The 27228-nt window shown below is 46.1% G+C and overlaps 35 non-coding genes across 35 annotated transcripts; 14 read left to right on the top strand and 21 right to left on the bottom strand.

Moving 5' to 3' along the window:
- Nucleotides 1-338: 338 nt before the first annotated feature.
- On the bottom strand, nucleotides 339-411 carry trnar-acg (transfer RNA arginine (anticodon ACG)). Its single transcript has one exon. It is a non-coding gene; the product is annotated as a tRNA-Arg (tRNA).
- Nucleotides 412-526: 115 nt separating this feature from the next.
- Nucleotides 527-598, top strand: trnae-cuc (transfer RNA glutamic acid (anticodon CUC)). The gene has a single exon. It is a non-coding gene; the product is annotated as a tRNA-Glu (tRNA).
- Nucleotides 599-707: 109 nt separating this feature from the next.
- trnay-gua (transfer RNA tyrosine (anticodon GUA)) lies at nucleotides 708-794 on the bottom strand. Its single transcript is given in 2 exon segments — nucleotides 708-743; nucleotides 758-794. It is a non-coding gene; the product is annotated as a tRNA-Tyr (tRNA).
- A 114-nt stretch (nucleotides 795-908) lies between these two features.
- On the bottom strand, nucleotides 909-980 carry trnae-uuc (transfer RNA glutamic acid (anticodon UUC)). Its single transcript has one exon. It is a non-coding gene; the product is annotated as a tRNA-Glu (tRNA).
- A 588-nt stretch (nucleotides 981-1568) lies between these two features.
- On the top strand, nucleotides 1569-1640 carry trnae-cuc (transfer RNA glutamic acid (anticodon CUC)). The gene has a single exon. It is a non-coding gene; the product is annotated as a tRNA-Glu (tRNA).
- Nucleotides 1641-2372: 732 nt separating this feature from the next.
- On the bottom strand, nucleotides 2373-2445 carry trnar-acg (transfer RNA arginine (anticodon ACG)). Its single transcript has one exon. It is a non-coding gene; the product is annotated as a tRNA-Arg (tRNA).
- Nucleotides 2446-2560: 115 nt separating this feature from the next.
- On the top strand, nucleotides 2561-2632 carry trnae-cuc (transfer RNA glutamic acid (anticodon CUC)). Its single transcript has one exon. It is a non-coding gene; the product is annotated as a tRNA-Glu (tRNA).
- Nucleotides 2633-2941: 309 nt separating this feature from the next.
- trnae-uuc (transfer RNA glutamic acid (anticodon UUC)) lies at nucleotides 2942-3013 on the bottom strand. Its single transcript has one exon. It is a non-coding gene; the product is annotated as a tRNA-Glu (tRNA).
- A 541-nt stretch (nucleotides 3014-3554) lies between these two features.
- trnae-cuc (transfer RNA glutamic acid (anticodon CUC)) lies at nucleotides 3555-3626 on the top strand. Its single transcript has one exon. It is a non-coding gene; the product is annotated as a tRNA-Glu (tRNA).
- A 736-nt stretch (nucleotides 3627-4362) lies between these two features.
- trnar-acg (transfer RNA arginine (anticodon ACG)) lies at nucleotides 4363-4435 on the bottom strand. The gene has a single exon. It is a non-coding gene; the product is annotated as a tRNA-Arg (tRNA).
- A 115-nt stretch (nucleotides 4436-4550) lies between these two features.
- On the top strand, nucleotides 4551-4622 carry trnae-cuc (transfer RNA glutamic acid (anticodon CUC)). Its single transcript has one exon. It is a non-coding gene; the product is annotated as a tRNA-Glu (tRNA).
- A 730-nt stretch (nucleotides 4623-5352) lies between these two features.
- Nucleotides 5353-5425, bottom strand: trnar-acg (transfer RNA arginine (anticodon ACG)). Its single transcript has one exon. It is a non-coding gene; the product is annotated as a tRNA-Arg (tRNA).
- A 115-nt stretch (nucleotides 5426-5540) lies between these two features.
- On the top strand, nucleotides 5541-5612 carry trnae-cuc (transfer RNA glutamic acid (anticodon CUC)). Its single transcript has one exon. It is a non-coding gene; the product is annotated as a tRNA-Glu (tRNA).
- A 319-nt stretch (nucleotides 5613-5931) lies between these two features.
- On the bottom strand, nucleotides 5932-6003 carry trnae-uuc (transfer RNA glutamic acid (anticodon UUC)). Its single transcript has one exon. It is a non-coding gene; the product is annotated as a tRNA-Glu (tRNA).
- A 705-nt stretch (nucleotides 6004-6708) lies between these two features.
- On the bottom strand, nucleotides 6709-6795 carry trnay-gua (transfer RNA tyrosine (anticodon GUA)). Its single transcript is given in 2 exon segments — nucleotides 6709-6744; nucleotides 6759-6795. It is a non-coding gene; the product is annotated as a tRNA-Tyr (tRNA).
- Nucleotides 6796-6909: 114 nt separating this feature from the next.
- Nucleotides 6910-6981, bottom strand: trnae-uuc (transfer RNA glutamic acid (anticodon UUC)). Its single transcript has one exon. It is a non-coding gene; the product is annotated as a tRNA-Glu (tRNA).
- Nucleotides 6982-7521: 540 nt separating this feature from the next.
- Nucleotides 7522-7593, top strand: trnae-cuc (transfer RNA glutamic acid (anticodon CUC)). The gene has a single exon. It is a non-coding gene; the product is annotated as a tRNA-Glu (tRNA).
- A 736-nt stretch (nucleotides 7594-8329) lies between these two features.
- trnar-acg (transfer RNA arginine (anticodon ACG)) lies at nucleotides 8330-8402 on the bottom strand. The gene has a single exon. It is a non-coding gene; the product is annotated as a tRNA-Arg (tRNA).
- Nucleotides 8403-8517: 115 nt separating this feature from the next.
- Nucleotides 8518-8589, top strand: trnae-cuc (transfer RNA glutamic acid (anticodon CUC)). Its single transcript has one exon. It is a non-coding gene; the product is annotated as a tRNA-Glu (tRNA).
- A 730-nt stretch (nucleotides 8590-9319) lies between these two features.
- On the bottom strand, nucleotides 9320-9392 carry trnar-acg (transfer RNA arginine (anticodon ACG)). The gene has a single exon. It is a non-coding gene; the product is annotated as a tRNA-Arg (tRNA).
- Nucleotides 9393-9507: 115 nt separating this feature from the next.
- Nucleotides 9508-9579, top strand: trnae-cuc (transfer RNA glutamic acid (anticodon CUC)). Its single transcript has one exon. It is a non-coding gene; the product is annotated as a tRNA-Glu (tRNA).
- A 319-nt stretch (nucleotides 9580-9898) lies between these two features.
- On the bottom strand, nucleotides 9899-9970 carry trnae-uuc (transfer RNA glutamic acid (anticodon UUC)). Its single transcript has one exon. It is a non-coding gene; the product is annotated as a tRNA-Glu (tRNA).
- Nucleotides 9971-10675: 705 nt separating this feature from the next.
- trnay-gua (transfer RNA tyrosine (anticodon GUA)) lies at nucleotides 10676-10762 on the bottom strand. The gene is given in 2 exon segments: nucleotides 10676-10711; nucleotides 10726-10762. It is a non-coding gene; the product is annotated as a tRNA-Tyr (tRNA).
- Nucleotides 10763-10876: 114 nt separating this feature from the next.
- Nucleotides 10877-10948, bottom strand: trnae-uuc (transfer RNA glutamic acid (anticodon UUC)). Its single transcript has one exon. It is a non-coding gene; the product is annotated as a tRNA-Glu (tRNA).
- A 540-nt stretch (nucleotides 10949-11488) lies between these two features.
- Nucleotides 11489-11560, top strand: trnae-cuc (transfer RNA glutamic acid (anticodon CUC)). The gene has a single exon. It is a non-coding gene; the product is annotated as a tRNA-Glu (tRNA).
- Nucleotides 11561-12294: 734 nt separating this feature from the next.
- Nucleotides 12295-12367, bottom strand: trnar-acg (transfer RNA arginine (anticodon ACG)). The gene has a single exon. It is a non-coding gene; the product is annotated as a tRNA-Arg (tRNA).
- Nucleotides 12368-12482: 115 nt separating this feature from the next.
- Nucleotides 12483-12554, top strand: trnae-cuc (transfer RNA glutamic acid (anticodon CUC)). Its single transcript has one exon. It is a non-coding gene; the product is annotated as a tRNA-Glu (tRNA).
- Nucleotides 12555-12873: 319 nt separating this feature from the next.
- trnae-uuc (transfer RNA glutamic acid (anticodon UUC)) lies at nucleotides 12874-12945 on the bottom strand. The gene has a single exon. It is a non-coding gene; the product is annotated as a tRNA-Glu (tRNA).
- A 524-nt stretch (nucleotides 12946-13469) lies between these two features.
- On the top strand, nucleotides 13470-13541 carry trnae-cuc (transfer RNA glutamic acid (anticodon CUC)). Its single transcript has one exon. It is a non-coding gene; the product is annotated as a tRNA-Glu (tRNA).
- A 109-nt stretch (nucleotides 13542-13650) lies between these two features.
- On the bottom strand, nucleotides 13651-13737 carry trnay-gua (transfer RNA tyrosine (anticodon GUA)). Its single transcript is given in 2 exon segments — nucleotides 13651-13686; nucleotides 13701-13737. It is a non-coding gene; the product is annotated as a tRNA-Tyr (tRNA).
- Nucleotides 13738-14459: 722 nt separating this feature from the next.
- On the top strand, nucleotides 14460-14531 carry trnae-cuc (transfer RNA glutamic acid (anticodon CUC)). Its single transcript has one exon. It is a non-coding gene; the product is annotated as a tRNA-Glu (tRNA).
- A 319-nt stretch (nucleotides 14532-14850) lies between these two features.
- Nucleotides 14851-14922, bottom strand: trnae-uuc (transfer RNA glutamic acid (anticodon UUC)). Its single transcript has one exon. It is a non-coding gene; the product is annotated as a tRNA-Glu (tRNA).
- Nucleotides 14923-15446: 524 nt separating this feature from the next.
- Nucleotides 15447-15518, top strand: trnae-cuc (transfer RNA glutamic acid (anticodon CUC)). The gene has a single exon. It is a non-coding gene; the product is annotated as a tRNA-Glu (tRNA).
- A 109-nt stretch (nucleotides 15519-15627) lies between these two features.
- On the bottom strand, nucleotides 15628-15714 carry trnay-gua (transfer RNA tyrosine (anticodon GUA)). The gene is given in 2 exon segments: nucleotides 15628-15663; nucleotides 15678-15714. It is a non-coding gene; the product is annotated as a tRNA-Tyr (tRNA).
- Nucleotides 15715-15828: 114 nt separating this feature from the next.
- On the bottom strand, nucleotides 15829-15900 carry trnae-uuc (transfer RNA glutamic acid (anticodon UUC)). The gene has a single exon. It is a non-coding gene; the product is annotated as a tRNA-Glu (tRNA).
- Between the last annotated feature and the right edge of the window lie 11328 nt (nucleotides 15901-27228).

Genomic DNA, 27228 nt, shown 5'->3' with positions numbered 1-27228 from the left:
GAACTGGTCAGTGGAAGCCTTGTCTGGGTAAAAAAAAAGATTCCAAAAATAGTCACGCCACGCATTCGAAAAAACAAGCGTGGTCTTGCATTGTAACCGTTATCTCAAGGAAAAACAGCCTATCGCCGGTCTGTCAAGGTACAGAAATGAAAAAATCATGAGATTAGCAATGAAACTGAGACGCGGTTTTAAACGGATAAGTTGCTGATTAACGGCTAGTTCGGATTTCATTTCGTGTCCAACTTTTTCTCAAAGCCTGGGTGGCACGTAGGAATAGGGCAACAATTCGGCAAGCCCGTGACATCAAAACCAAACTGCATTACGCAAAAAGTGTAGCGCGAGCCAGCCAGGAGTCGAACCTAGAATCTTCTGATCCGTAGTCAGACGCGTTATCCATTGCGCCACTGGCCCACCGACTGGGGGACCTCGTGCTTGCGCCCGACTTGTTGGTTTTCGACGTGACAGAAGCCTGTATTGCTGTCTGCTTGTTCTCATGCTATTAGCAGGCCAGCACCAGATCAGCCCTTCCCTGGTGGTCTAGTGGTTAGGATTCGGCGCTCTCACCGCCGTGGCCCGGGTTCGATTCCCGGTCAGGGAACTCTCTTTTGCCCCCCTTCCCCCCAACGGCGGACTGTGAAATCAAGCTCTGCTGGGCGCTTTCAGAAGGCCGGCCCCCCCAAAAAAGGTGGGCACATGAAAAAACAACCTCCTTCGAGCCGGAGTCGAACCAGCGACCTAAGGATTGCCAACGCTTCACCTACAGTCCTCCGCTCTACCAGCTGAGCTATCGAAGGCACGGGTCTGTGGGGTCACAACCTCTGCCTATTAGGTTTCTGCAGCTCGACTGCTGGCCAAAAAACGGCCTTCGACGCAGGAAGACGTGCGGCCCCTTCGAAGAGGAGCCCGCCTTCCCATACCGGGACTCGAACCCGGGCCACCTGGGTGAAAACCAGGAATCCTGACCGCTAGACCATATGGGAACTGGTCAGTGGAAGCCTTGTCCGGGTAAAAAAAAAGATTCCAAAAATAGTCACGCCACGCATTCGAAAAAACAAGCGAGGTCTTGCATTGTAACCGTTATCTCAAGGAAAAACAGCCTATCGCCGGTCTGTCAAGGTACAGAAATGAAAAAATCATGAGATTAGCAATGAAACTGAGACGCGGTTTTAACCGGATAAGTTGCTGATTATTGGCTAGTTCGGATTTCATTTCATGTCCAACTTTTTCTCAAAGCCTGGGTGACACGTAGGAATAGGGCAACGATTCTGCAAGCCCGTGACATCAAAACCAAACTGCATTATGCAAAAAGCGTAGCGCGAGCCAGCCAGAAGTCGAACCTAGAATCTTCTGATCCGTAGTCAGACGCTTTATCCATTGCGCCACTGGCCCACCGACTGGGGTCCCTCGTGCTTGCGCCCGACTTGTTGGTTTTCGACGTGACAGAAGCCTGTATTGCTGTCTGCTTGTTCTTGTGCTATTAGCAGGCCAGCATCAGATCAGCCCAGCATCAGATCAGCCCAGCATCAGATCAGCCCAGCATCAGATCAGCCCAGCATCAGATCAGCCCTTCCCTGGTGGTCTAGTGGTTAGGATTCGGCGCTCTCACCGCCGCGGCCCGGGTTCGATTCCCGGTCAGGGAACTCTCTTTTGCCCCCCTCCCCCCCAACGGCGGACTGTGAAATCAAGCTCTGCTGGGGGCTTTCAGAAGGCCGGCCCCCCCCCAAAAAAAGGTGGGCACATGAAAAAACAACCTCCTTCGAGCCGGAGTCGAACCAGCGACATAATGATTGCCAACGCTTCACCTACAGTCCTCCGCTCTACCAGCTGAGCAATCGAAGCACGGCTATGTGGGGTCACAACCTCTTCCTATTAGGTTTCTGCAGCTCAACTGCTGGCCAAAAAACGGCCTTCGACGCAGGAAGACGTGCGGCCCGTTCGAAGAGGGAAGCAAAGAGGAGCCCGCCTTCCCATACCGGGAGTCAAACCCGGGCCACCTGGGTGAAAACCAAGAATCCTGACCGCTAGACCATATTGGAACTGGTCAGTGGAATCCTTGTCCGGGTAAAAAAAAAGATTCCAAAAATAGTCACGCCACGCATTGGAAAAGACAAGCGTGGTCTTGCATTGTAACCGTTATCTCAAGGAAAAACAGCCTATCGCCGGTCTGTCAAGGTACAGAAATGAAAAAATCATGAGATTAGCAATGAAACTGAGACGCGGTTTTAAACGGATAAGTTGCTGATTACCGGCTAGTTCGGATTTCATTTCGTGTCCAACTTTTTCTCAAAGCCTGGGTGGCACGTAGGAATAGGGCAACAATTCGGCAAGCCCGTGACATCAAAACCAAACTGCATTACGCAAAAAGTGTAGCGCAAGCCAGCCAGGAGTCGAACCTAGAATCTTCTGATCCGTAGTCAAACGCGTTATCCATTGCGCCACTGGCCCACCGACTGGGGGACCTCGTGCTTGCGCCCGACTTGTTGGTTTTCGACGTGACAGAAGCCTGTATTGCTGTCTGCTTGTTCTCATGCTATTAGCAGGCCAGCACCAGATCAGCCCTTCCCTGGTGGTCTAGTGGTTAGGATTCGGCGCTCTCACCGCCGCGGCCCGGGTTCGATTCCCGGTCAGGGAACTCTCTTTTGCCCCCCTCCCCCTAACGGCGGACTGTGAAATCAAGCTCTGCTGGGCGCTTTCAGAAGGCCGGCCCCCCCAAAAAAGGTGGGCACATGAAAAAACAACCTCCTTCGAGCCAGAGTCGAACCAGCGACCTAAGGATTGCCAACGCTTCACCTACAGTCCTCCGCTCTACCAGCTGAGCTATCGAAGGCACGGGTCTGTGGGGTCACAACCTCTGCCTATTAGGTTTCTGCAGCTCGACTGCTGGCCAAAAAACGGCCTTCGACGCAGGAAGACGTGCGGCCCCTTCGAAGAGGAGCCCGCCTTCCCATACCGGGAGTCGAACCCGGGCCACCTGGGTGAAAACCAGGAATCCTGACCGCTAGACCATATGGGAACTGGTCAGTGGAAGCCTTGTCCGGGTAAAAAAAAAAGATTCCAAAAATAGTCACGCCACGCATTCGAAAAAACAAGCGAGGTCTTGCATTGTAACCGTTATCTCAAGGAAAAACAGCCTATCGCCGGTCTGTCAAGGTACAGAAATGAAAAAATCATGAGATTAGCAATGAAACTGAGACGCGGTTTTAACCGGATAAGTTGCTGATTATTGGCTAGTTCGGATTTCATTTCGTGTCCAACTTTTTCTCAAAGCCTGGGTGACACGTAGGAATAGGGCAACGATTCTGCAAGCCCGTGACATCAAAACCAAACTGCATTATGCAAAAAGCGTAGCGCGAGCCAGCCAGAAGTCGAACCTAGAATCTTCTGATCCGTAGTCAGACGCTTTATCCATTGCGCCACTGGCCCACCGACTGGGGTCCCTCGTGCTTGCGCCCGACTTGTTGGTTTTCGACGTGACAGAAGCCTGTATTGCTGTCTGCTTGTTCTTGTGCTATTAGCAGGCCAGCATCAGATCAGCCCAGCATCAGATCAGCCCTTCCCTGGTGGTCTAGTGGTTAGGATTCGGCGCTCTCACCGCCGCGGCCTGGGTTCGATTCCCGGTCAGGGAACTCTCTTTTGCCCCCCTCCCCCCCAACGGCAGACTGTGAAATCAAGCTCTGCTGGGCGCTTTCAGAAGGCCGGCCCCCCCCCCCAAAAAACAGGTGGGCACATGAAAAAACAACCTCCTTCGAACCGGAGTCGAACCAGCGACCTAAGGATTGCCAACGCTTCAACTACAGTCCTCCGCTCTACCAGCTGAGCTATCGAAGGCACGGGTCTATGGGGTCACAACCTCTGCCTATTAGGTTTCTTTAGCTCGACTGCTGGCCAAAAAACGGCCTTCGACGCAGGAAGACGTGCGGCCCGTTCGAAGAGGGAAGCAAAGAGGAGCCCGCCTTCCCATACCGGGAGTCAAACCCGGGACGCTTGGGTGAAAACCAGGAATCATGACCGCTAGACCATATTGGAACTGGTCAGTGGAAGCCTTGTCTGGGTAAAAAAAAAGATTCCAAAAATAGTCACGCCACGCATTCGAAAAAACAAGCGTGGTCTTGCATTGTAACCGTTATCTCAAGGAAAAACAGCCTATCGCCGGTCTGTCAAGGTACAGAAATGAAAAAATCATGAGATTAGCAATGAAACTGAGACGCGGTTTTAAACGGATAAGTTGCTGATTAACGGCTAGTTCGGATTTCATTTCGTGTCCAACTTTTTCTCAAAGCCTGGGTGGCACGTAGGAATAGGGCAACAATTCGGCAAGCCCGTGACATCAAAACCAAACTGCATTACGCAAAAAGTGTAGCGCGAGCCAGCCAGGAGTCGAACCTAGAATCTTCTGATCCGTAGTCAGACGCGTTATCCATTGCGCCACTGGCCCACCGACTGGGGGACCTCGTGCTTGCGCCCGACTTGTTGGTTTTCGACGTGACAGAAGCCTGTATTGCTGTCTGCTTGTTCTCATGCTATTAGCAGGCCAGCACCAGATCAGCCCTTCCCTGGTGGTCTAGTGGTTAGGATTCGGCGCTCTCACCGCCGTGGCCCGGGTTCGATTCCCGGTCAGGGAACTCTCTTTTGCCCCCCTTCCCCCCAACGGCGGACTGTGAAATCAAGCTCTGCTGGGCGCTTTCAGAAGGCCGGCCCCCCCAAAAAAGGTGGGCACATGAAAAAACAACCTCCTTCGAGCCGGAGTCGAACCAGCTACCTAAGGATTGCCAACGCTTCACCTACAGTCCTCCGCTCTACCAGCTGAGCTATCGAAGGCACGGGTCTGTGGGGTCACAACCTCTGCCTATTAGGTTTCTGCAGCTCGACTGCTGGCCAAAAAACGGCCTTCGACGCAGGAAGACGTGCGGCCCGTTCGAAGAGGGAAGCAAAGAGGAGCCCGCCTTCCCATACCGGGAGTCAAACCCGGGCCACCTGGGTGAAAACCAAGAATCCTGACCGCTAGACCATATTGGAACTGGTCAGTGGAATCCTTGTCCGGGTAAAAAAAAAGATTCCAAAAATAGTCACGCCACGCATTGGAAAAGACAAGCGTGGTCTTGCATTGTAACCGTTATCTCAAGGAAAAACAGCCTATCGCCGGTCTGTCAAGGTACAGAAATGAAAAAATCATGAGATTAGCAATGAAACTGAGACGCGGTTTTAAACGGATAAGTTGCTGATTACCGGCTAGTTCGGATTTCATTTCGTGTCCAACTTTTTCTCAAAGCCTGGGTGGCACGTAGGAATAGGGCAACAATTCGGCAAGCCCGTGACATCAAAACCAAACTGCATTACGCAAAAAGTGTAGCGCAAGCCAGCCAGGAGTCGAACCTAGAATCTTCTGATCCGTAGTCAAACGCGTTATCCATTGCGCCACTGGCCCACCGACTGGGGGACCTCGTGCTTGCGCCCGACTTGTTGGTTTTCGACGTGACAGAAGCCTGTATTGCTGTCTGCTTGTTCTCATGCTATTAGCAGGCCAGCACCAGATCAGCCCTTCCCTGGTGGTCTAGTGGTTAGGATTCGGCGCTCTCACCGCCGCGGCCCGGGTTCGATTCCCGGTCAGGGAACTCTCTTTTGCCCCCCTCCCCCCTAACGGCGGACTGTGAAATCAAGCTCTGCTGGGCGCTTTCAGAAGGCCGGCCCCCCCAAAAAAGGTGGGCACATGAAAAAACAACCTCCTTCGAGCCAGAGTCGAACCAGCGACCTAAGGATTGCCAACGCTTCACCTACAGTCCTCCGCTCTACCAGCTGAGCTATCGAAGGCACGGGTCTGTAGGGTTTGTAGGGTCACAACCTCTGCCTATTAGGTTTCTGCAGCTCGACTGCTGGCCAAAAAACGGCCTTCGACGCAGGAAGACGTGCGGCCCCTTCGAAGAGGAGCCCGCCTTCCCATACCGGGACTCGAACCCGGGCCACCTGGGTGAAAACCATGAATCCTGACCGCTAGACCATATGGGAACTGGTCAGTGGAAACCTTGTCCGGGTAAAAAAAAAGATTCCAAAAATAGTCACGCCACGCATTCGAAAAGACAAGCGTGGTCTTGCATTGTAACCGTTATCTCAAGGAAAAACAGCCTATCGCCGGTCTGTCAAGGTACAGAAATGAAAAAATCATGAGATTAGCAATGAAACTGAGACGCGGTTTTAACCGGATAAGTTGCAGATTATTGGCTAGTTCGGATTTCATTTTGTGTCCAAGTTTTTCTCAAAGCCTGGGTGACACGTAGGAATGGGGCAACAATTCGGCAAGCCCGTGACATCAAAACCAAACTGCATTACGCAAAAAGCATAGCGCTAACCAGCCGGGAGTTGATCCTAGAATCTTCTGATCCGTAGTCAGACGCGTTATCCATTGCGCCACTGGCCCACCGACTGGGGGACCTCGTGCTTGCGCCCGACTTGTTGGTTTTCGACGTGACAGAAGCCTGTATTGCTGTCTGCTTGTTCTCATGCTATTAGCAGGCCAGCACCAGATCAGCCCTTCCCTGGTGGTCTAGTGGTTAGGATTCGGCGCTCTCACCGCCGCGGCTAGGGTTCGATTCCCGGTCAGGGAACTCTCTTTTGCCCCCCTTCCCCCCAACGGCGGACTGTGAAATCAAGCTCTGCTGGGCGCTTTCAGAAGGCCGGCCCCCCAAAAAAAGGTGGGCACATGAAAAAACAACCTCCTTCGAGCCGGAGTCGAACCAGCGACCTAAGGATTGCCAACGCTTCACCTACAGTCCTCCGCTCTACCAGCTGAGCTATCGAAGGCACGGGTCTGTGGGGTCACAACCTCTGCCTATTAGGTTTCTGCAGCTCGACTGCTGGCCAAAAAACGGCCTTCGACGCAGGAAGACGTGCGGCCCCTTCGAAGAGGAGCCCGCCTTCCCATACCGGGAGTCGAACCCGGGCCACCTGGGTGAAAACCAGGAATCCTGACCGCTAGACCATATGGGAACTGGTCAGTGGAAGCCTTGTCCGGGTAAAAAAAAAGATTCCAAAAATAGTCACGCCACGCATTCGAAAAAACAAGCGAGGTCTTGCATTGTAACCGTTATCTCAAGGAAAAACAGCCTATCGCCGGTCTGTCAAGGTACAGAAATGAAAAAATCATGAGATTAGCAATGAAACTGAGACGCGGTTTTAACCGGATAAGTTGCTGATTATTGGCTAGTTCGGATTTCATTTCGTGTCCAACTTTTTCTCAAAGCCTGGGTGACACGTAGGAATAGGGCAACGATTCTGCAAGCCCGTGACATCAAAACCAAACTGCATTATGCAAAAAGCGTAGCGCGAGCCAGCCAGAAGTCGAACCTAGAATCTTCTGATCCGTAGTCAGACGCTTTATCCATTGCGCCACTGGCCCACCGACTGGGGTCCCTCGTGCTTGCGCCCGACTTGTTGGTTTTCGACGTGACAGAAGCCTGTATTGCTGTCTGCTTGTTCTTGTGCTATTAGCAGGCCAGCATCAGATCAGCCCAGCATCAGATCAGCCCTTCCCTGGTGGTCTAGTGGTTAGGATTCGGCGCTCTCACCGCCGCGGCCTGGGTTCGATTCCCGGTCAGGGAACTCTCTTTTGCCCCCCTCCCCCCCAACGGCAGACTGTGAAATCAAGCTCTGCTGGGCGCTTTCAGAAGGCCGGCCCCCCCCCCCAAAAAACAGGTGGGCACATGAAAAAACAACCTCCTTCGAACCGGAGTCGAACCAGCGACCTAAGGATTGCCAACGCTTCAACTACAGTCCTCCGCTCTACCAGCTGAGCTATCGAAGGCACGGGTCTATGGGGTCACAACCTCTGCCTATTAGGTTTCTTTAGCTCGACTGCTGGCCAAAAAACGGCCTTCGACGCAGGAAGACGTGCGGCCCGTTCGAAGAGGGAAGCAAAGAGGAGCCCGCCTTCCCATACCGGGAGTCAAACCCGGGACGCTTGGGTGAAAACCAGGAATCATGACCGCTAGACCATATTGGAACTGGTCAGTGGAAGCCTTGTCTGGGTAAAAAAAAAGATTCCAAAAATAGTCACGCCACGCATTCGAAAAAACAAGCGTGGTCTTGCATTGTAACCGTTATCTCAAGGAAAAACAGCCTATCGCCGGTCTGTCAAGGTACAGAAATGAAAAAATCATGAGATTAGCAATGAAACTGAGACGCGGTTTTAAACGGATAAGTTGCTGATTAACGGCTAGTTCGGATTTCATTTCGTGTCCAACTTTTTCTCAAAGCCTGGGTGGCACGTAGGAATAGGGCAACAATTCGGCAAGCCCGTGACATCAAAACCAAACTGCATTACGCAAAAAGTGTAGCGCGAGCCAGCCAGGAGTCGAACCTAGAATCTTCTGATCCGTAGTCAGACGCGTTATCCATTGCGCCACTGGCCCACCGACTGGGGGACCTCGTGCTTGCGCCCGACTTGTTGGTTTTCGACGTGACAGAAGCCTGTATTGCTGTCTGCTTGTTCTCATGCTATTAGCAGGCCAGCACCAGATCAGCCCTTCCCTGGTGGTCTAGTGGTTAGGATTCGGCGCTCTCACCGCCGTGGCCCGGGTTCGATTCCCGGTCAGGGAACTCTCTTTTGCCCCCCTTCCCCCCAACGGCGGACTGTGAAATCAAGCTCTGCTGGGCGCTTTCAGAAGGCCGGCCCCCCCAAAAAAGGTGGGCACATGAAAAAACAACCTCCTTCGAGCCGGAGTCGAACCAGCTACCTAAGGATTGCCAACGCTTCACCTACAGTCCTCCGCTCTACCAGCTGAGCTATCGAAGGCACGGGTCTGTGGGGTCACAACCTCTGCCTATTAGGTTTCTGCAGCTCGACTGCTGGCCAAAAAACGGCCTTCGACGCAGGAAGACGTGCGGCCCGTTCGAAGAGGGAAGCAAAGAGGAGCCCGCCTTCCCATACCGGGAGTCAAACCCGGGCCACCTGGGTGAAAACCAAGAATCCTGACCGCTAGACCATATTGGAACTGGTCAGTGGAATCCTTGTCCGGGTAAAAAAAAAGATTCCAAAAATAGTCACGCCACGCATTGGAAAAGACAAGCGTGGTCTTGCATTGTAACCGTTATCTCAAGGAAAAACAGCCTATCGCCGGTCTGTCAAGGTACAGAAATGAAAAAATCATGAGATTAGCAATGAAACTGAGACGCGGTTTTAAACGGATAAGTTGCTGATTACCGGCTAGTTCGGATTTCATTTCGTGTCCAACTTTTTCTCAAAGCCTGGGTGGCACGTAGGAATAGGGCAACAATTCGGCAAGCCCGTGACATCAAAACCAAACTGCATTACGCAAAAAGTGTAGCGCAAGCCAGCCAGGAGTCGAACCTAGAATCTTCTGATCCGTAGTCAAACGCGTTATCCATTGCGCCACTGGCCCACCGACTGGGGGACCTCGTGCTTGCGCCCGACTTGTTGGTTTTCGACGTGACAGAAGCCTGTATTGCTGTCTGCTTGTTCTCATGCTATTAGCAGGCCAGCACCAGATCAGCCCTTCCCTGGTGGTCTAGTGGTTAGGATTCGGCGCTCTCACCGCCGCGGCCCGGGTTCGATTCCCGGTCAGGGAACTCTCTTTTGCCCCCCTCCCCCCTAACGGCGGACTGTGAAATCAAGCTCTGCTGGGCGCTTTCAGAAGGCCGGCCCCCCCAAAAAAGGTGGGCACATGAAAAAACAACCTCCTTCGAGCCAGAGTCGAACCAGCGACCTAAGGATTGCCAACGCTTCACCTACAGTCCTCCGCTCTACCAGCTGAGCTATCGAAGGCACGGGTCTGTAGGGTTTGTAGGGTCACAACCTCTGCCTATTAGGTTTCTGCAGCTCGACTGCTGGCCAAAAAACGGCCTTCGACGCAGGAAGACGTGCGGCCCCTTCGAAGAGGAGCCCGCCTTCCCATACCGGGACTCGAACCCGGGCCACCTGGGTGAAAACCATGAATCCTGACCGCTAGACCATATGGGAACTGGTCAGTGGAAACCTTGTCCGGGTAAAAAAAAAGATTCCAAAAATAGTCACGCCACGCATTCGAAAAGACAAGCGTGGTCTTGCATTGTAACCGTTATCTCAAGGAAAAACAGCCTATCGCCGGTCTGTCAAGGTACAGAAATGAAAAAATCATGAGATTAGCAATGAAACTGAGACGCGGTTTTAACCGGATAAGTTGCAGATTATTGGCTAGTTCGGATTTCATTTTGTGTCCAAGTTTTTCTCAAAGCCTGGGTGACACGTAGGAATGGGGCAACAATTCGGCAAGCCCGTGACATCAAAACCAAACTGCATTACGCAAAAAGCATAGCGCTAACCAGCCGGGAGTTGATCCTAGAATCTTCTGATCCGTAGTCAGACGCGTTATCCATTGCGCCACTGGCCCACCGACTGGGGGACCTCGTGCTTGCGCCCGACTTGTTGGTTTTCGACGTGACAGAAGCCTGTATTGCTGTCTGCTTGTTCTCATGCTATTAGCAGGCCAGCACCAGATCAGCCCTTCCCTGGTGGTCTAGTGGTTAGGATTCGGCGCTCTCACCGCCGCGGCTAGGGTTCGATTCCCGGTCAGGGAACTCTCTTTTGCCCCCCTTCCCCCCAACGGCGGACTGTGAAATCAAGCTCTGCTGGGCGCTTTCAGAAGGCCGGCCCCCCAAAAAAAGGTGGGCACATGAAAAAACAACCTCCTTCGAGCCGGAGTCGAACCAGCGACCTAAGGATTGCCAACGCTTCACCTACAGTCCTCCGCTCTACCAGCTGAGCTATCGAAGGCACGGGTCTGTGGGGTCACAACCTCTGCCTATTAGGTTTCTGCAGCTCGACTGCTGGCCAAAAAACGGCCTTCGACGCAGGAAGACGTGCTGCCCCTTCGAAGAGGAGCCCGCCTTCCCATACCGGGAGTCGAACCCGGGCCACCTGGGTGAAAACCAGGAATCCTGACCGCTAGACCATATGGGAACTGGTCAGTGGAAGCCTTGTCCGGGTAAAAAAAAAGATTCCAAAAATAGTCACGCCACGCATTCGAAAAAACAAGCGAGGTCTTGCATTGTAACCGTTATCTCAAGGAAAAACAGCCTATCGCCGGTCTGTCAAGGTACAGAAATGAAAAAATCATGAGATTAGCAATGAAACTGAGACGCGGTTTTAACCGGATAAGTTGCTGATTATTGGCTAGTTCGGATTTCATTTCGTGTCCAACTTTTTCTCAAAGCCTGGGTGACACGTAGGAATAGGGCAACGATTCTGCAAGCCCGTGACATCAAAACCAAACTGCATTATGCAAAAAGCGTAGCGCGAGCCAGCCAGAAGTCGAACCTAGAATCTTCTGATCCGTAGTCAGACGCTTTATCCATTGCGCCACTGGCCCACCGACTGGGGTCCCTCGTGCTTGCGCCCGACTTGTTGGTTTTCGACGTGACAGAAGCCTGTATTGCTGTCTGCTTGTTCTTGTGCTATTAGCAGGCCAGCATCAGATCAGCCCAGCATCAGATCAGCCCTTCCCTGGTGGTCTAGTGGTTAGGATTCGGCGCTCTCACCGCTGCGGCCCGGGTTCGATTCCCGGTCAGGGAACTCTCTTTTGCCCCCCTCCCCCCCAACGGCAGACTGTGAAATCAAGCTCTGCTGGGCGCTTTCAGAAGGCCGGCCCCCCCCCAAAAAACAGGTGGGCACATGAAAAAACAACCTCCTTCGAACCGGAGTCGAACCAGCGACCTAAGGATTGCCAACGCTTCAACTACAGTCCTCCGCTCTACCAGCTGAGCTATCGAAGGCACGGGTCTATGGGGTCACAACCTCTGCCTATTAGGTTTCTTTAGCTCGACTGCTGGCCAAAAAACGGCCTTCGACGCAGGAAGACGTGCGGCCCGTTCGAAGAGGGAAGCAAAGAGGAGCCCGCCTTCCCATACCGGGAGTCAAACCCGGGACGCTTGGGTGAAAACCAGGAATCATGACCGCTAGACCATATTGGAACTGGTCAGTGGAAGCCTTGTCTGGGTAAAAAAAAAGATTCCAAAAATAGTCACGCCACGCATTCGAAAAAACAAGCGTGGTCTTGCATTGTAACCGTTATCTCAAGGAAAAACAGACTATCGCCGGTCTGTCAAGGTACAGAAATGAAAAAATCATGAGATTAGCAATGAAACTGAGACGCGGTTTTAAACGGATAAGTTGCTGATTAACGGCTAGTTCGGATTTCATTTCGTGTCCAACTTTTTCTCAAAGCCTGGGTGGCACGTAGGAATAGGGCAACAATTCGGCAAGCCCGTGACATCAAAACCAAACTGCATTACGCAAAAAGTGTAGCGCGAGCCAGCCAGGAGTCGAACCTAGAATCTTCTGATCCGTAGTCAGACGCGTTATCCATTGCGCCACTGGCCCACCGACTGGGGGACCTCGTGCTTGCGCCCGACTTGTTGGTTTTCGACGTGACAGAAGCCTGTATTGCTGTCTGCTTGTTCTCATGCTATTAGCAGGCCAGCACCAGATCAGCCCTTCCCTGGTGGTCTAGTGGTTAGGATTCGGCGCTCTCACCGCCGTGGCCCGGGTTCGATTCCCGGTCAGGGAACTCTCTTTTGCCCCCCTTCCCCCCAACGGCGGACTGTGAAATCAAGCTCTGCTGGGCGCTTTCAGAAGGCCGGCCCCCCCAAAAAAGGTGGGCACATGAAAAAACAACCTCCTTCGAGCCGGAGTCGAACCAGCTACCTAAGGATTGCCAACGCTTCACCTACAGTCCTCCGCTCTACCAGCTGAGCTATCGAAGGCACGGGTCTGTAGGGTTTGTAGGGTCACAACCTCTGCCTATTAGGTTTCTGCAGCTCGACTGCTGGCCAAAAAACGGCCTTCGACGCAGGAAGACGTGCGGCCCCTTCGAAGAGGAGCCCGCCTTCCCATACCGGGCCTCGAACCCGGGCCACCTGGGTGAAAACCATGAATCCTGACCGCTAGACCATATGGGAACTGGTCAGTGGAAACCTTGTCCGGGTAAAAAAAAAGATTCCAAAAATAGTCACGCCACGCATTCGAAAAGACAAGCGTGGTCTTGCATTGTAACCGTTATCTCAAGGAAAAACAGCCTATCGCCGGTCTGTCAAGGTACAGAAATGAAAAAATCATGAGATTAGCAATGAAACTGAGACGCGGTTTTAACCGGATAAGTTGCAGATTATTGGCTAGTTCGGATTTCATTTTGTGTCCAAGTTTTTCTCAAAGCCTGGGTGACACGTAGGAATGGGGCAACAATTCGGCAAGCCCGTGACAGCAAAACCAAACTGCATTACGCAAAAAGCATAGCGCTAACCAGCCGGGAGTTGATCCTAGAATCTTCTGATCCGTAGTCAGACGCGTTATCCATTGCGCCACTGGCCCACCGACTGGGGGACCTCGTGCTTGCGCCCGACTTGTTGGTTTTCGACGTGACAGAAGCCTGTATTGCTGTCTGCTTGTTCTCATGATATTAGCAGGCCAGCACCAGATCAGCCCTTCCCTGGTGGTCTAGTGGTTAGGATTCGGCGCTCTCACCGCCGCGGCCCGGGTTCGATTCCCGGTCAGGGAACTCTCTTTTGCCCCCCTTCCCCCCAACGGCGGACTGTGAAATCAAGCTCTGCTGGGCGCTTTCAGAAGGCCGGCCCCCCAAAAAAAGGTGGGCACATGAAAAAACAACCTCCTTCGAGCCGGAGTCGAACCAGCGACCTAAGGATTGCCAACGCTTCACCTACAGTCCTCCGCTCTACCAGCTGAGCTATCGAAGGCACGGGTCTGTGGGGTCACAACCTCTGCCTATTAGGTTTCTGCAGCTCGACTGCTGGCCAAAAAACGGCCTTCGACGCAGGAAGACGTGCGGCCCGTTCGAAGAGGGAAGCAAAGAGGAGCCCGCCTTCCCATACCGGGAGTCAAACCCGGGCCACCTGGGTGAAAACCAAGAATCCTGACCGCTAGACCATATTGGAACTGGTCAGTGGAATCCTTGTCCGGGTAAAAAAAAAGATTCCAAAAATAGTCACGCCACGCATTGGAAAAGACAAGCGTGGTCTTGCATTGTAACCGTTATCTCAAGGAAAAACAGCCTATCGCCGGTCTGTCAAGGTACAGAAATGAAAAAATCATGAGATTAGCAATGAAACTGAGACGCGGTTTTAAACGGATAAGTTGCTGATTACCGGCTAGTTCGGATTTCATTTCGTGTCCAACTTTTTCTCAAAGCCTGGGTGGCACGTAGGAATAGGGCAACAATTCGGCAAGCCCGTGACATCAAAACCAAACTGCATTACGCAAAAAGTGTAGCGCAAGCCAGCCAGGAGTCGAACCTAGAATCTTCTGATCCGTAGTCAAACGCGTTATCCATTGCTCCACTGGCCCACCGACTGGGGGACCTCGTGCTTGCGCCCGACTTGTTGGTTTTCGACGTGACAGAAGCCTGTATTGCTGTCTGCTTGTTCTCATGCTATTAGCAGGCCAGCACCAGATCAGCCCTTCCCTGGTGGTCTAGTGGTTAGGATTCGGCGCTCTCACCGCCGCGGCCCGGGTTCGATTCCCGGTCAGGGAACTCTCTTTTGCCCCCCTCCCCCCTAACGGCGGACTGTGAAATCAAGCTCTGCTGGGCGCTTTCAGAAGGCCGGCCCCCCCAAAAAAGGTGGGCACATGAAAAAACAACCTCCTTCGAGCCAGAGTCGAACCAGCGACCTAAGGATTGCCAACGCTTCACCTACAGTCCTCCGCTCTACCAGCTGAGCTATCGAAGGCACGGGTCTGTAGGGTTTGTAGGGTCACAACCTCTGCCTATTAGGTTTCTGCAGCTCGACTGCTGGCCAAAAAACGGCCTTCGACGCAGGAAGACGTGCGGCCCCTTCGAAGAGGAGCCCGCCTTCCCATACCGGGACTCGAACCCGGGCCACCTGGGTGAAAACCATGAATCCTGACCGCTAGACCATATGGGAACTGGTCAGTGGAAACCTTGTCCGGGTAAAAAAAAAGATTCCAAAAATAGTCACGCCACGCATTCGAAAAGACAAGCGTGGTCTTGCATTGTAACCGTTATCTCAAGGAAAAACAGCCTATCGCCGGTCTGTCAAGGTACAGAAATGAAAAAATCATGAGATTAGCAATGAAACTGAGACGCGGTTTTAACCGGATAAGTTGCAGATTATTGGCTAGTTCGGATTTCATTTTGTGTCCAAGTTTTTCTCAAAGCCTGGGTGACACGTAGGAATGGGGCAACAATTCGGCAAGCCCGTGACATCAAAACCAAACTGCATTACGCAAAAAGCATAGCGCTAACCAGCCGGGAGTTGATCCTAGAATCTTCTGATCCGTAGTCAGACGCGTTATCCATTGCGCCACTGGCCCACCGACTGGGGGACCTCGTGCTTGCGCCCGACTTGTTGGTTTTCGACGTGACAGAAGCCTGTATTGCTGTCTGCTTGTTCTCATGCTATTAGCAGGCCAGCACCAGATCAGCCCTTCCCTGGTGGTCTAGTGGTTAGGATTTGGCGCTCTCACCGCCGCGGCCCGGGTTCGATTCCCGGTCAGGGAACTCTCTTTTGCCCCCCTTCCCCCCAACGGCGGACTGTGAAATCAAGCTCTGCTGGGCGCTTTCAGAAGGCCGGCCCCCCCAAAAAAGGTGGGCACATGAAAAAACAACCTCCTTCGAGCCGGAGTCGAACCAGCGACCTAAGGATTGCCAACGCTTCACCTACAGTCCTCCGCTCTACCAGCTGAGCTATCGAAGGCATGGGTCTGTGGGGTCACAACCTCTGCCTATTAGGTTTCTGCAGCTCGACTGCTGGCCAAAAAACGGCCTTCGACGCAGGAAGACGTGCGGCCCCTTCGAAGAGGAGCCCACCTTCCCATACCGGGAGTCGAACCCGGGCCACCTGGGTGAAAACCAGGAATCCTGACCGCTAGACCATATGGGAACTGGTCAGTGGAAGCCTTGTCCGGGTAAAAAAAAAGATTCCAAAAATAGTCACGCCACGCATTCGAAAAAACAAGCGAGGTCTTGCATTGTAACCGTTATCTCAAGGAAAAACAGCCTATCGCCGGTCTGTCAAGGTACAGAAATGAAAAAATCATGAGATTAGCAATGAAACTGAGACGCGGTTTTAACCGGATAAGTTGCTGATTATTGGCTAGTTCGGATTTCATTTTGTGTCCAAGTTTTTCTCAAAGCCTGGGTGACACGTAGGAATGGGGCAACAATTTGGCAAGCCCGTGACATCAAAACCAAACTGCATTACGCAAAAAGCATAGCGCTAGCCAGCCAGGAGTCGAACCTAGAATCTTCTGATCCATAGTCAGACGCGTTATCCATTTTTTTTTTTTTTTTTTTTACTTTATTATAGAAAAAATCATTTACATTCACAGAGAATAAAAACTAACATTAAAAGCCATGGGGAGAGTACCTTTAGATGTTTTACCACTAATAAACAATGTTGTAAATACCTAAAAGTAAAAGAATCTCAACAACAACAACAACAACAACAAAAAAACATACCTCACACATATTCTTCTTTAAACTCCCATAAAATCAACCCTGATCCCCTGGCATTCGCCACTTAAAATCTTGGAAGGCCTTACAGACATCATCATTAAAAACACTGTAATAATCAACAAGCTTGTCCATATTCTTAAAATAACAGTGCAAGCATTTAAAATATTTTTCTGCCTTACATTTAAAAATGTTTTCTACATTTGTGACTGTATTTCCCCTTTTCGCTATCATCCTCCTTTCCCACACCGCACTCTTCATAAGCATGACAAGCAAGTTTACAATTTTCCCATTTTTGCAGTGATTGCGTACTCCTAACATTCTTGTTTTATCCCATTCCATTCCATTTTCAAAGTTTCCTCCTTTTAGTCTCTCAAGTAATGCTTTGCAGCTCATGTAAAAAGAGTCCAGCTCTCTGCTATATGAAAACAGGTGAGAGAAGCTTTCGTCCTCGCATTTGCAGACTTTACACGTGGGGCTTTCCTCTCTTCCGATTTTGTGCAGAATAACATCTGTGAAGATAGCCCTGTGTCTGATTAAAAATTCAGAGTTTGCCAGTTTCGTCTCAACAAAGTTCCCTTTCATGTTGCTCCATATGTTCTCTTCTTTCAGGCCCTCGTATTTCTGTAGCCAGTAGTCATTAGCATTGGGTTTCTTAAAAGCTGCATCTCTAAAAATACCATAAAATCTTTTGACAGTACATTCATTAAAAATACACAATTTTCCATCAACCATTGCATACACCTCCTTTTCTCTTATACCAGGTTCACCACTTTCTATTATCTTAACCCAGTCTTTTGGTATTGCACTTTTGATAATACCATACTGTTTCGCAATCTCTTTCTTAATGTAGTCCTCCTTCTCATCCTCCATTGCATCAATGACAAACTGAACCGGTAAAAAACCTTTTTGAAACTCGTAAAACACATCTCTCACTTTGACAATCCCCACATCACACCATTTCTTAAAAAACAATTCCTTTCCTTCATTGATAATGCTCTTGTTTAAAAACAATGGTTGATTTAAAATATCATCTCTTCCTTTAGGAACATACTGCACATGTTTCAAAAACTCTCCCCAGGCACTTAAGAGTTCTTTGTAAAAGTTAGGCAGATCTTTGCACATCCAATTTTTTGTCTTCATCCATAAAATGTTCTCTCCCAGATTAAAATTCCCACATTTGCTTAAAAAGTACATCATAGTTTTTTTCCAGACCGTGTCAATATTTTCATTTAAAAATTTCTTCACCATTTTGACTCTTAAACTTTTCTTCCTCAGTGCTACGTCTAAAAGCCCCAAACCTCCCTTCTCAGCCACCCCTATAAGGGTATCATATGATATTCTCGGTGGCTTCTTTTCCCATAAAAAATCCATAAAACTTTTCTTTAGCCTTTTCTCAACCCAAAGTGGCATGCATGCAACATGTAAAATGTACCATAGCTTCGACACCATTAAAACATTTAATACTAGAACCTTCCCTTTCAAGCACAAGTTTCTCAGTTTCCATAAATTCAACCTTCTTTCTATGGCTCCTAAAATCTCTTCCCACATAATGTCATTCGTTTCCCTGTCATCGTGCCCCATTAAAACTCCTAAAATTTTCACTTCTCTAACTTCTTGAAAAGTAAAAACATCTTTTAAAATAGTAGCTTCACCAAATCTCATGTACACAGTTTTATCCTGATTCAATTTCCCTCCTGATCTACTGCAGTATTCCTGAACCACTTCCATTGCCACTTTGACGCTCTTTAGATCTCTTATTATTAAAGTTGTGTCATCTGCATACTGAAAGATACTATTCTCCTGCCCTCTGCCATCAATTTCTATTCCTCTTACATCCTTATTTTTCATTATAGCAAGACCCAAGGGCTCTGCCACCAGAGAGTATAATAGGGCTGAAAGGGGGCACCCTTGTCTGACAGACCTTGTAAGTTTAAAACTCTGAGTTAAAAAGCCGTTACACTTGATTCTAGTCACCACACCTTTATATAAAATTCTTATCCACTTTATAAAATTCTCTCCAAAACCAAATATCTTTAAAATCTCAAATAAAAACTGATGCTCCACCCTGTCGAAAGCCTTTTCAAAATCAAGACTTATCACATACCCTTTCATATTTTTCTCTTTTATGTAACTTATTATATCTTTAATACTGAATGTAGTGTCCGCGATGTCTTTGCCTTTAACTCCGTAAGCTTGATTTGTTTTGATAATTTTTGGTATCACCTCTTTTAATCTGTTAGCTAAAACCTTGGATAAAATTTTAAGATCGGTATTTAGCATAGTGAGAGGTCTATAATTTTTCAGGTCCATTTTATCTCCTTTCTTTTTGTATATTATCTTCATTAAGCCCATGCCCATTCTTAAGTTCATTTGTTCCTTTTTAAAAATGTCATCGTACACTTCCTTTAAGATACCAGCTAAAACATCTTTGAAAACTATATAAAATTCACCCCCTAGCCCATCAATCCCTGGGCTTTTCTTCCTGTTTAACTCATCTATAGCTCTTCCTATTTCTTCCTCACTTATTTCCCTATCGCAAAATTTTTTGTCTTCCTCCTCTACTTTTGCTTCTATTATTTTGAGCAGTTCCCCACCTTCGTCCCGCACGCCTTCCGTTGTAAATAATTTCTCATAATATCTTTTTATCTCCTCTAGTATACCTTCATTATTTTTTACTTCTTCACCAATCTCATTTTTAACTATTTTTATTATTTCAGCTTTCCCCTTCTTCTTCTCTAAATCAAAGAAATATTTTGTGCATTTTTCACCTTCTACAGTATATTGGGCTTTACTTCTCAAGCGAGCACCCTCATATTTTTTCTCTTCTGCATCTTTAAGTTTATCTTCCAATTCTTTTATCTTAAGCATGTCTTTTTCTTTCTGATTTAACTCCTTTTGTAAGTTCAGTCAGTCTACAAAATCTTTTTGTGTGTGATTTAATTAAAAACGTAACATTTTCCCACCACATTCTTTTATTTTCCACATACATTTCATTTGCCTTTTCTCTTTCAATAATCTCTTTAACTTCCTGGATATAGGTGTCTCTTTTTAAAACCTCTGTATTTAAAATCCACACACCCGGGCCTCTCTTAATTACACTCTTATCAAATCTCACATATAGTGGCTTGTGATCACTTAAACTAGTTTCACCGTAATTCACATTCTCTATAAAATCTTCTATCTGCCTCGAACATAATATAAAATCAAGTCTTGACTGAAAAATAAAGTTTCCCCCCTTTTGTCTTCTTGAATACTGCCTTCTTTTCCCATTCTTTTCTCTCCACACATCAACTATCATATAATTGTCCATTATCGATTTTAGTTCTTGCCTTCCCAAGTCATTCCTAAAGACCATGCCATCAGCCACATCTAATTTACTTAAAACAGTATTAAAATCCCCCATTAAAATGGCATGCTTGTACTTAGTTAAAAACCTCCTTACACCATTAAAATAATTCTTCTTTTCCCTCTCTTCATTGGGAGCGTGTACATTAATCACCAATATTTTGTCTTCTTCATATTCCAATTCCACTGCTAGACATTTCCCAATCTCATCTTTAAAAACAACTTTACAAACAACATTTGTGTTTTCCCTTATTAAAAAAGCCACCCCACTGCCATATCTGTTCTCTTGGTTATTGTAAAATATGTCCCCACTCCATCTTTTCTTAATCTCACACATATGCTTTTCTCTCCAGTTTGTTTCTTGTAACATAATAACATCTTCATTTTTAAACATTTCCTTCACTTTTTCAAATTTGTTAAAATCAGATAATCCTCTGGCATTAAAAGAAGCCAGATTTAAAACCATAAAAAATAGATAGAAAAAAACAGTCAAAAAACCCATGTCCTTAGCTTATGTCATTCATGTCCCTCAAAAGTTCAAATCTATTTTTTAGTAAGTATTTGTTTACCACCTTCTTCCTTACTCCTTCTAAATTTGGCTTTACCTTTATTTGACGTCTTCTTTTAAAATTCATTACCTCTGCTTCCTTTTTTGCTCCGTCGCTATTATAATCCTCGTCTCTGTCTGTTGTATTCCCTCCTGTGTCCGTAATTGTTTCCAGTATTCTCTGCTCCTGTCCATCATCTTTCTGTGTCTCCACCTCATCAGTCTCACTTCTTACTTCATTCCCCATCTCCTGCTGGAATACTACTCTGTCGCCCGTTTCCTCTCTCTCCATCTCCTTTCCATCATCTCCTTTATCCGTCTCTTCTTCTTGTCTTAATTCCATCGTTCCATCTTCCTCTCCCTCCACCACATCGTCTTGCTCATGCACCTGCCCGCCCACATGAGTCTCATCTTCCTCAAACCAGCATTCACATTTAATTAAGACTTTGTTGCACTCCTGGCACTTAACTGCATTGCAGTCCCTGGCAAAATGCCCTCTCTCCTCGCACACATAACATTTAAAATCAGGGCAGTCCTTCAACAGATGATCAGGGCTCATGCACAGCCTACAGGTTTTAATCTTCTAGTACTGAAGCCCTTCAGCTGTTTCCAGCCTCGTGCTGTACGGGAGAGATGCAACCTCCTTAGGGAAGTGAGCTTTCACATACCTTGTTCCATCCTCCACAGTTGTGCCAGGGTACACACGTCTTTTAATTTCCGAAACCGGGGTAACTCCCCATCCTTCAAGTTTCTCAGTAATATCTTGATCATCGATGTACGCGGGCAGGTGCATGAAAGAGACAACGTAGTCTCTGCTTTGCAGCCTTTTAACTCCACAGTTCACGTTCTTTATCATTATTCCATCCTCCAACAGTTCAACATCTTCTATGCTTTCCAAGGTTACTTCGTATTCCTTATTTTGCTTCGGTCTAACCGCCAGGATTCTTCCTTTACCAGTGATATCCGTCACAGCTTTTATTATATCCTCCGCTCGTATGTTCACGTTGGATGTATCAATCGTCACCGTCGCTTCCTTTAAGTACTCCTTCGGGTTTTTATTCCTTTGCCCGCTGTCCTTGTTCCTAACATCTCGTCGTCCTTTTCCAGATCCATTGTCATTAACCATTCGTGTGCCTCCAGCCGTATCCATGTCTGTTACCGTGCGTCCGTCCGCCATTATGCACCCAAACGAGAACAAACAAACGAAAAAAAAAAAAATGTGCTTAAACACACACAAAAACAAAAATAAAACGTTCCCCCCCAACAGCATATGCTGTAGGGAGGAAAAAATTAGAAAAAAGAAAATGTAAAGACTTTACAAATAACACTTATAACGCCAAAACAAAACAAAAATTAACACAAAATGGAGGAGAGCCTTCCTCTCCCTACTGCAGCCAAACACTTCCTGGTAACTCACTATCGCCCTCTGGGGTAGCGTGTCCTGCCCCCCAACGGCGGACTGTGAAATCAAGCTCTGCTGGCTGCTTTCAGAAGGCCGGCACCCCCAAAAAAGGTGGGGACATGAAAAAAGGACCTCCTTCGAGCCAGAGTCGAACCAGCGACCTAAGGATTGCCAACACTCCACATACAGTCCTCCGCTCTACCAGTTGAGGTATAGAAGGCACGGGTCTGTGGGGTCACAACCTCGGCCTATTAGGTTTCTGCAGCTCGACTGCTGGCCAAAAAACGGCCTTCGACGCAGGAAGACATGCGGCCTGTTCGAAGTGGGAAGCCAAGAAGAACCCGCCTTCCCATACCCGCCTTCCCGAACCCGGGCCGCCTGGGTGAAAACCAAGAATCCTGACCGCTAGACCATATTGGAACTGGACAGTGGAAGCCTTGTCCGGGTAAAAAAAAAAGATTCCAAAAATAGTCACGCCACGCATTCGAAAAGACAAGCGTGGTCTTGCATTGTAACCGATATCTCAAGGAAAAACAGCCTATCGCCGGTCTGTCAAGGAGTCGAACCTAGAATCTTCTGATCCGTAGTCAGACACGTTATCCATTTTTTTTTTTTTTTTTTTTTGAGAAATATAATCGCAATTTCCATGAAATGCTTTCCATATTAAAAATAAACACCAACAATTGTCATCACATAATCTCCTCAGTCATAAAAAAGTGTAGACATTTAGTTAAGCTTCCATTGAAAGTCTCTGAGCAAACATGATTTTAACAATCATTCAGTTATGTTCAAATGACATTTCCAAACCAGAGTCCATTAAAACCTTCCAGACATCCTGGGAAAAAACATTATAAAAAAACATCAATTTTATCTTCGAGTTTAAAATAATTAAACAGGCATTGAACATACTTTTCAAATTTTCTTTTAAACACATTCCACACATCCAATAAAATATTTTCTCTCTTTGCCACGACCCTTCTTCCCCATATTGCACTCTTGATCAACATCACAAGCAAATTGATAAGTTTTTTGTTTTTACATTGCTTATCCAGATCCAACATCACCACCTTATTCCATTCGATACTTTCATCATCCTCCCCTCTCAAACTTAAAATCATATTTTTGCATTTCCCATTAAAATCCTCCAATTCATTGCAACATAAATACAAGTGTAGAAATCCTTCATCTTCATTTTTACAAACTTTACAAGTAGCACTTGGTTCCATTCCAATTTTGTTTAAAATAACATCTGTAAAAATAACTCTGTGTCTGATAAAATATTCTGAGTTTTCCAGTTTCGTCTGTACAAGTTTCCCATTCATGTTCCCCCATATGTTGTCTTCTTTTAAATCCTTAAATTTATGTAACCAATATTCATTTACCACAGGTTTCTTAAAAACAGCATCTCTAAACATAGAGTAAAACTTTTTTACAGTACATTCATTAAAAGCAAACAGTTTTTCCCCCACCTTCACATACACATCTTTTTCTTGTTTCCCTTCTTCCATGTTTTCAATTATCTTTATCCACTCTTGAGGTATAGCATTCTTAATTACATCATAGTTTTTTGTTATCGCTTGTCTGCTGTAATCCTCCTTTGCCTCTTCCATCACATCCACAATATATTGTACTGGTAAGAATCCCTCCTTGAATTCATATAAAATATCTCTGACTTTCATGATTCCCACATCCCACCATTTCTTAAAAAATATCTCTTTCCCTTGATTTAAAATGCCATTGTTTGAGAATAAAGGCTGATTTAAAATGTTCTCTCTGCCATGTGGCTTAAAATGCACATTAGTTAAAAATTTGCTCCATTCCCCCAACAGTTCTTTGTAAAACTCTGGCAGCCTTTCCGTCATCCACTTTTTTGTTTTCATCCATAAAATGTTGTCCCCCAAGTTAAAATTACTATACTTACTTAAAAAATACCCCATTGTTCTCTTCCATGCCGCTTTATTGTCTTCATCCATGCACTTTTTAATTATTTTAACTCTCAAACTGTTCTTTCTTTGTTCCACATCCATTAACCCCAGTCCTCCCTTTCCCACTGCTCCTATTAAAGTGTTGTGTGCTATTCTCGGGGGCTTTCCTTCCCATAAAAAATTTAAAAAACATTTTTTTTAGCCTTTTTTCTACCCACAACGGCATAGATGATACATATAAAATATGCCATAACTTAGAAACCATTAAAACATTCAAAATTAAAACCTTCCCCTTTAAAGTTAATGACATTAATTTCCAAAAGATCAACCTTCTCTCAATCCCTCCTAGAATCTCCTCCCACATACTTCCTTCTGCTTTCTTTTCATCCCTTCCCATTAAAATCCCTAAAATTTTTATTTCATTCATTTCCTTAAAAGTAAAGTGCCCAGTTAAAACCTCCGTTCCCCCAAATCACATGTATACAGTTTTATCCTCGTTCACTTTAGTCCCTGATCCCCTGCAAAATTGTTGTACTATTTTCATTGCTTCCTCTACACTGGCCAGATCTTGTAGCATTAGCGTAGTATCATCGGCATATTGAAAAATTTTATTCTCTCCTCCCTCTATGTCTATCCCTTTTATTCTCCCCTCCTGCTTTATAGCCAATCCCAGTGGTTCTGCAATTAAAGTATATAAAAGTGCCGACAACGGGCAACCCTGTCTAATTGATCTCGTTAATTTAAAACACTCTGTTAAAAATCCATTACACTTTACTCTCGTTACAGCACCCTTATATAAAATTTTAACCCATTTAATAAATTTCCCTCCAAACCCAAAACTCTTTAAAACCCCAAATAAAAAATCATGCTCTACCCTGTCGAAAGCCTTCTCAAAATCCAAACTGATTATAAAACCATCTTTTTTCTTTTCAGTAATATACCTTATTGTATCTTTTATGCTCATTGTTGTATCTGCAATATCTCTTCCTTTAATACTGTATGCTTGGTTTGTTTTGATTATGCTGGGCATCACTTCTTTTAGTCTGTTAGCTAAAACTTTTGATAAAATCTTCAGATCTGTGTTAAGCATTGTTATAGGCCTATAATTTCTTAACTCCAATTTGTCTCCTTTCCTTTTATATATCAGCTTCATTAATCCCATTCCCATCCTCTGGTTCATCTCATCTTTCCTAAAAATCTCATCAAATACTTCTTTTAAAATACTGGTTAAAAAATCTTTAAAAACAATGTAAAACTCACTCCCCAACCCATCTATCCCCGGACTTTTCCTTTTATTTAATTCACTTATTTCTCTTTTTATTTCTTCCTCTCTTATTTCATCATCACATTCTTTTTTTTCGACTTCTTCTATTCTTGCTTTTATTTGCGTTAATAACTCCACTTTTTCTATTTCTTTTACCCCCTCCGAACAGAATAAGTTCTCATAGTATGATTTTATTTCTTCCAATATCTCCTCATTTTCCTTTACTATCATACCATTTTTGGCCCTTATTTCTTTGATCATTTCTGCTTTTCCTCTTCTTTTCTCCAGATCAAAGAAGAATTTTGTGCACTTCTCCCCTTCCACTGTATATTTTGCTTTGCTTCTTAATCTTGCACCTTCATATTTCTCCTCTTCCATTTCCTTCAGTCTACCCTCCATTTCTTTTATTTTCTCTATGCTTTGTTCCGCATTACCCAGTTCCTTATTTAAGTTTTGTCTTAGCTCCCTTTCCTTATTTCCCTTACATTTTTTAATTAATTTGCAATACTTTATTGTAAATTTTTTAACCAGATATTTCACATTCTCCCACCATATTCGCTTATCCTCATTATACATTTCATTTCCTTTTTCCTTTTCAATGATCTCCTTTATACTTAAAACATAATCCTCTTTATTTAAAATCCATACTCCCGGCCCTCTTTGCACTTTACTCCAGTCCACTTTAAAAAATAAAAACTTGTGATCACTAAAACTTGCTTCTACATACTTAATCTTTTCTATAAAATTCTCCACATTTCTCTTACATAAAATAAAGTCAATTCTTGTTTGACACACAAACTGCCCCACTATTTGCCTCCTTGAAAATTCTTTTTTCTTTTCATTTCTTTCTCTCCACACATCGATCATATTGTTTTCTTCCATTAGTACTTTTAATTCTTTCCTCCCCATGTCAGTTTTAAACACCATCCCTTCTGCCATATCTTGTTTACTAAAAACTGTGTTAAAATCCCCCATCATAATTATTTCCTTATACTTGTTTACAATATTTCTTAAAACCTTAAAAACCTTTTCTTGCAGCTACTTGGATGTGATCCGACAAGGTGGTAGCAAGCTGGATGAGCCCCAGAGACAGATCATCAGTGAAGACCTCTTCACCTAGACGGCCATCGACGCAAGACACTGTCTCCAATCTGACACTGTGGCAACATGGAACTTTTGCATCTACATTAATATTAGTCTGTTTCTTCTTATTCTGAGGTCATCGTAGCCGCCATATCCATTCTGTATTCCGATTAGATGGTCACTGCAGTCCCCCGGATCCAGTCCGTACCAAGAGCAGATGGTGGATCAGCACCTTCAGCCGAATGTCAGCGGATACCATGTCAACTAGATGAGCCCCAGAGACAGATCATCAGTAAAGAATGAATCCACATGCCACAGCAAACTCGAGCTGGTGAAAATGTTCACCAAACACCCGCCGCTGACTTCTTTTAAAAGAAGCCAGCTTATTGAAGGTGCACAGGATAAACGCCCTGAGAAAGCTGTGCCTCGCAACCCTAAGAATGGCATAGGCGTTAGTGGACACCTGACGCGCGTGCAAAACTCCGGCATTTCACACGTCCCTGGGTGGGCTCGAACCACCAACCTTTCGGTTAACAGCCAAACGCGCTAACCGATTGCGCCAAAGCTGGGGAACAATAGTCTGTTAAGGGGGGGAAGAAAAGGAAGGAGGGGGAGAAGAGGGGGAAAAGAGAAAAAGAAAGAAAAAAGAGAGAGAAAAAAGGAAAAAATGAGGAGAAAAGAAATGAAAGGGAATTTTATCTCTTTGAACTGTTTTTGGAGTGTATATTTACAATAAATTATCTGAAAAAAAAAAATGTTTTCTCTATTTTCCTGTACATTTATATGGGAGTAAGGATGATCACAAGCTTTCCAGTTCATGTTAGTGTTGCCATACATTGAAGTGTTTACTGAATGTTTTATTTATCAGTAATTATCACATAAATGTCAAATGAATGAAATTATTTCTGAAATTACAAAAATAATATTTTATTAGATTTATATTACTGATTATTGATTTCTCATTCAAAGTTTTTGCACTTTAAATATATTTCTGCTGTAGTTATGTTCTAAAACTTATAGTACAAAAAATAGTAAATTTATTTATTAAATAATCCCCAAATTTATCAACATTTTTAAAAGGGCCTATAACCGTTAAATGATACTGTAACAAAGACATACAAAAAGAATTATTTAATCATGACCAAACTTTTATTTTTCAATCAGTCATAGCCAATTATTCATTATTC

The sequence above is a fragment of the Garra rufa genome, unplaced genomic scaffold, assembly GCF_049309525.1.
Source record: "Garra rufa unplaced genomic scaffold, GarRuf1.0 hap1_unplaced_002, whole genome shotgun sequence".
Lineage (NCBI taxonomy): Eukaryota > Metazoa > Chordata > Actinopteri > Cypriniformes > Cyprinidae > Garra > Garra rufa.
The sequence above is the reverse complement of the archived record's forward strand: the minus strand, read 5'-3'. Positions and strand labels throughout refer to the sequence as shown.